General features: G+C 55.0%; 1 long non-coding RNA gene across 1 annotated transcript; it reads left to right on the top strand.

Annotated features, from left to right (window-relative positions):
* Positions 1,139 to 2,420, top strand: LOC110260147. The gene is made up of 2 exons (XR_002342999.1): positions 1,139 to 1,479; positions 2,217 to 2,420. It is a non-coding gene; the product is annotated as an uncharacterized LOC110260147 (long non-coding RNA).

Here is a 6,318-nt window from a genome sequence, read left to right as displayed (position 1 = left end):
GGCAAAAACATATGAAAAGATTCCTAACCTCATTTACAGTTAAATAAATGAAAATCAAAACAAACTTGGGACACCATCTCCATCCCCCACCCCAACGGAAAAAAGAAATTGGAACCCTTGGATGACATGTGCAGTGATGGGGGGGAGAGAGGGGCGTGGCCTCTGGGTCTCTCCCACTCAGTCTGGGTGTGGCGACAGGTGTGGCAAAGTGGTGGAACTTCTGGAAGGTGACGATAGAGAACGTCCCCTCCCATCCAGAACCCACGGCTAGAAAGGTGCCCTTGATATGTCTTCCTAGCTGGTCCCTGTGTCTGTACCACGTGATACTGTGTGGTGGCTGGCTGGCGAGCTTTCCCCTGCAAGGTTTATAACAGCCAAAACCTGCAACAAAGATGCCCCGCATCTTTGCGGGTCAGCAGAAAGGGGCGAGTCAGTACCACTCCTCTGCCCCATCTGTACAACCACTTGCTCCACAAACATTAAGAAGAAGGAGGCAGGCCCAACGGCATCAGCAGTGTCTTGGGAGAACTGGGACGCAGGTTCGATCCCGGGCCCGGTACAGTGGGTTAAGGATCCAGTGTTGCGCAAGCAGCCGCAGCTTAGGTTGCAACTGCAGCTCGGATCTGATCCTGGCCCAGGAACTTCCTGTGCTGCAGGGCAGCTAAAAAAAGAAGAAGGAGGCAGTAGACCGCATACACATGCTGAAGTAAACCCAGGTCAGGAAAGGGAGCTTCAGATCTCAGCATACAGCGCCGTCCCTTTCGTGTAACTCTGAAAGCATGAGCTTCTCCTCACAAGTGCATGCATGGACCATCTGTCTGGAAGCCCACACCAAAAACTGCTCAGTGAAACTGCCTTTGGCAAGAGAGACAGGTGGGGAGAAGGGGGCTTTCACTCTGCATTGCGTCCTCTTCTGTTCTGCTTGGATTTCCAATCGTGGGCACAGAGGATTTTAATTTTTTAAATGTCATCAGGAAAGATCTGGGGAGTTGGGAGGGGGAATTTGAGGCCAATTTGGTTTTCTTCTTTGTACTTTCCTATATCAAAAAGAATCCAAATCAATGTGTTTAAATGTTGCAAAACAAACAAAAACTTGCGCTGCCTTGGGGATAAAGTCCACGCTCCTGAACTCGTGCTGGGAGGTCCCGCGGCGCCAGAGGCTGCTTCCCTGCTAGCCTCCTGACTCCTGGGTCTCCACCACAGCCGACTCCACCCACCTTCCACACCCCAAAGCCCCTTGCCCTCTCTTGCCTCTGGGCCTCCTGCCATGCTGCTCCCTGGAACCCTGCTCCCCTGATCGCCCTAACCTTTTCTTCCTGGTCCTTCAGATGCTGCCCATCCTCCCCCGCCTGGCAGTCTGGCCCTGCCTGGCCGCCTCCCGACGCCCTGGCCTCACCCCCATCACACCAAGCCTCCCACTGCAAGGACGTGTGCTTCCCACAGGCCAGCCTCCCTGGCCACCTCACAGCAGCCTGGAAGGTAAGGATAGGGCCTGGCTCGCCAATGGTGCCCGGGCACATAGTAGGTCTCCTGAATGTCTGCTGACTGGACTGACAGGTGATGGCCATGGGGAGGGGTGTGCACGAAGAATGCACCAGCAGCTGGCACCCCCGCTGGGCCCTCAAGCAGGCCTGTCTGTGGAGCAGGATTCCTGGGCCCGGCCCCAGACGGCGGGCCCGAGGGCCTGCGGAGGCCGTCTGGAGGGGCAGACAAAGCAACCCGCAGCAGCGCCGCCCGCTCCCCTCCAAGGTGGCTTTTATTTCCTCTTCTGCGGGTGCCAAGTCCCTGAACAAATATTTTCCTGGAGTGGAGGAGCGGCTGAGCTCCCAGCCTTAAGTGCTGGAAACACCGCTGGGTCGGGGCAGGTTCCAGGAACGGGAGGAAGAGCAGGGGTCTGGCGGCAGCTGGAGGGGAGGGGGTCCTCAGGGCTGCCCTCTGGGTGGTGCCCACTCTCCTGGGCAGGAGGCGGCGGCCCTGGAAGGCCTTCACCCCTGGCCTCTCTGCCCAGAAATTAGAATCCTCTGGGCTCCAGAACAAAACATGGGCCATGTGGGCCTCCCTCATTTTTGCTGAAAAAGCTACAGTGGGTTTAAAGGAACTAATTAGAATCTCAGAAGCCCTTTTATAAGTTTTGTTCCCCCTCCCTTTAACTTTCTTATTGCAGAATAAAATACAGAGTACACTCATATTAAGAGTTTAACTTGATTTATTTACAGATACATACACCCTTGTAATCACCACTGACAGCAAGCCAGAGAACATTCCAGAGAACCTTCAGAGACGGGTCCTTCATGTTCCCGCCTTGTCAGTACCGCTCCCCATCCTGGGCCAAGGTGCCACGGGCTTCCATCACCAACTGCTTTTCCCTGTTCCTGAATCTTATATAAATGGAATCATGCAGGTTGGCTTCTTGCGCTTTACGTATTGCCTGTGCCGTCATCTGTGTTGTCTGCGTAGCAGTAGTTGGTCTTTTTCATTGGTACATAATATTCCATCGTAGGAAGGAGCACAATGTATCTGTCCGTCTCCTGCTCCTAGACATTTGTGTTGTTTCCCTGTCTGGGCTGTGATGCCTGAGGCTGCTGTGGCCATTCTCACACATGCCTTTCAGCAGACACGTGCGCTCCTGCTGCTTGGATCATAGGATAGGCACAGGTTTGGCTTTGGTTCCCAAGTGCACTTACAGCAGCTTCCAACAACACAGAAACTTTCCGGGGCCTCCACACACCCTCCAACCACTCTAACAGCAGCCTTTGTGATGGGCCTGTGATAGTGTCTTATACTGTTAATAAACTTTTTTTTTTTTTTGCTTTTTAGGGGCGCACCTGTGGCCTGTGGAGGTTCCCAGGCTAGGGGTTGAATCTGAGCTGCAGCTGCCCGCCACAGCCACAGCAATGTGGGATCCAAGCCACGTCTGCAAGCTACACCACAGCTCACATCAATGCCGGATCCTTATCCCACTGAACTAGGCTAGGGATCGAACCCATCCTCTTGGATACTTACTAGTCGGGTTTGTTACCACTTAGCCGCAATGGGAACACCACCGTTAGTACACCTCTACTGACTGCTTGACTTTCAGAGTAGGGCAGCAGCACCAGGTGGCCACAAGGAGCCCCCCCAAAGGCAGAGACTCCCATATCTGCACTGAACCCCCAGGCCATGCTTCAAGCTGGGCTTGTAATAAAGCAGCCACCTGCAAGAAGCACCCCAGGTAGCAGGAAGTCAAAGTAGAAGCAGTCAATTGCAGTGATGGGGCGAGAGGTGCCAAGAGGTACCCAGAAGTCATGGGGACACTGAGGACATAGTGCCTCTCCCTACAGGAGCTTTGAGCCAGGCTTGAAGATGAGCAGGAGATAGGGTAGCAGTGCTGAGGGCCTGGTTTGGGCCTCACACACCCTCACACACTCACACTCACACGCCAAGAGTGGGTGCAAAGCTGGCTCAAGGATCGGTCCTGGGGGATGAGGGGGTGCAGCTGTGTTAGGGAGGGGGAGGAAGGGAGGGTGGCCAGGTGAGCCCTGTTCCTGGGACTTGGCAGAGCTGGCAGATCCTAAGCCCCTCTAGGCTCCCTGGCCCAGGGCCTCCTCCAGCTCCTGCAGGTCCAGGAACCAGGAGCTCCCCTCACCCCAGAGCAACTCAGCTTGACTTTGTCTCCTGCCAGGCCTCCGAGGAATGGGGTGGGGTTGATGGGGAGATAGGTGGGAGGCACTTCTCTGTGCAGAAGTTCCCTGCATACTGTTTAAAAGGTGCTTTCTTGGAGTTCCCACTGTGGCTCAGCAGTAACAAACCCAACTAGCATCCATGAGGATGCTGGTTCCACCTGTGGCCCTGATCAGTGGGTTAAGGATCCGGGGTTGCCGTGAGCTGTGGTGTAGGTCACAGACACAGGTTGGATCTGGCATTGCTGTGGCTGCAGTGTAGGCTGGCAGCTGCAGCTTCCTTTCAACCCCTATCCTGGGAACCTCCACATGCACGGGTGCGGCCCTTAAAAAAAAAAAAAAAAAAAAGAAGATGCCTTCTCTCCCAGATGCTGTTTTGGGGCCCACCTACCATCAGTGCCTCCCTGGGTTGGGGCGGGGGGATGAGACTGGCCTTCTCGAGGCCCAGCTCTGGGATTGCTGCCCCTTCAGACCTCACCCAGGACCACCAGCTCCAAGGACAACCTCCTCACAGGTGCCTTTGCCCTCGGGGCTCCATGTGAAAGTGTCCCTGTGGGAGAGCAAGGTGACGCCTGGTGAGGTGGGGACACGCCTCACAGGTCCTGCCAGTTTTCCTTTGGTTCTCAAATCCGGCCTCTGGTCCCCACCCCTCCCCACCCCAGCTCTCCACTGTCCCTGGGCCCCCATCCCCCAGCCCTCTACACATCTAATCTTTCCTGCATCTGCTCTGAGGCTCCCCCGCAGCCCTCAGCGAGGTCACAAGGCAGTCTGACCACCACTCTCCCCACGTTCCAGACTCATGTTGTCTCACACCTGCTTGCGCTCCACATCCGGCAGGAAGCCTCTGGAGTCCTTATTTTGGCTGAGGCTGTGCCCTCTGTCTGGAACACCGCCTCTCCCTAGTTTGAGAGACTGATTTGAGTCTGTCCTTCAAGACCCAATTCCCTTGCCACCTCTGGCCTCTCCCCCCACCCCGGGCCAGGCCAGGCCAGGGGGAGTACGCTGACTCCCCCATCAGCCCACACCAAGCTGTCATTGAAACTGCCCTCGTCGGGTCCCTCTCCCAGTGTCTCTGAAAGCAGGGCTGGCCTGCACATCTTTGTTCCCAAAGTGAAAACACTGCACTTTCCAGAACAAAACCCAAGAGGCAAGCACGGCGGAAAATGCAATTTCATGCAGAAACTGGCTGCGAATTAAGAAGGCAACACAATCAATCTGGGAGAAGATGTCTCATTAGTTTAGAAAATAACTTGAAAGAATTAAGTAGAAATGCAGTGAGTCTCCCATCCCCACGCTACATGCATACATGCGCATGCGTGCACACCCCCCCCACCCCAGGCCACAAGGGTGGGTGCGATCTAAAGGTGAGGGAAGAATGACAGTGCTTGATTGCCCCATTCTGGGGCGGTGGGGGGAAACTTGGGGAAGCAGAAAAGAGGGGACAAGGGGGTCAAGGTGGTGGGAAGTAGGGCAGCAAGCTGACACCTGAGGAGAGATGGGCCAGAGAAATTGGGATGACAGAGGAACTCAAAGATGTTTCAACTCCTCCACATTTTCATTTCTTCACTGTTCAAACACTCAGTAAAGCTGGTTTTATGGCACCACCCTGTCCCGGCAGTGCCCCGAGGTGGGTGTGACTCAGGGGGAGCAGAAAAGGAAGAGGAATCAGCAGCGTGAGAGTGGTGGGTGGGGCGCAGTTTAGCCCATTTGAATATGACAGAAACAGGTGTCCCAGGAGGCTGATCCTGGAACTGTGAAAGTCCCACATTGGGGGGACATCCTCCCCAATCCCACTGTCACCCAGGGTCACTTTTGTGGGCTCAGGGGCCAGGCTGCCAGCATCCAAATCCCAGCTCCCCTGCTCACCAACATTTGATCATGGGCAGGGAACTTTCTCTCCATACTCCAGGTTTTGTCTGCAAAGTGGGGACAATTCATAGCAGTGTGTCTCCTAGAGGGTTAAGGAGTTGTCCCTGGTGAGTGAAATCACCCAGGTGCTGTGTCTAGCAGTGTCTGGCTCACTGCAAAATTATTAATATCCAGACAGCCAGTTCTGCAACTGTGCCCATGATGTCCAGCCCAAGGACGGGCAAAAAATTGGTCCTTGCTGTCTCTGGCACTTGTTGAATGAATACAGGATCTGAGGACTTTGTGTTGGCGAGAGTAGAATTCACTCTGCAAAGCCGCCCTGGGCCTGTAGTCCCTGCCTCACCAGCAGGTGCAGGGTACGGGAGCAGGGGTCCCTCCAGCTCTGAGTTCCCAAGACACACCCAGGCTCTGGTGTCAGGGGCTGGTCTGTACCCAGGGCCAGTGAGACCTGCCATGGAAGGGCAGCTGAAAGGCTGGCTGGGCAGCCTGGACAAGACTGAGAAAGGGGAGGGTGGCTAGATGCCCTTAGAATAACTAGGGCTCCTGCAGTCCCTGTGTCTTTCAACCCCCCCAAATTGTTACCGCAGTTTTTCCCTAATGGGCAGACTTCTTTTAGAGCTTTGGTACTGAAGTTTGCCAGTGAGTTTCCAGGAGTCGTGCGACACGGAGCCAAGAGAAGAGGCGGCAGACTTTGAGTCAGTAGGGAGCCTTGTGTCCTTGAGGAAGGGAATGATCTAGAAGGACAGGCTGGGCAGCAGAGAGGAAGGCAGAGAGCCCCAGGAGAGAGCAA

This window comes from Sus scrofa, chromosome 3, assembly GCF_000003025.6.
Source record: "Sus scrofa isolate TJ Tabasco breed Duroc chromosome 3, Sscrofa11.1, whole genome shotgun sequence".
Taxonomy (NCBI): domain Eukaryota; kingdom Metazoa; phylum Chordata; class Mammalia; order Artiodactyla; family Suidae; genus Sus; species Sus scrofa.
This window is presented reverse-complemented; position numbering and strand designations above follow the sequence as displayed.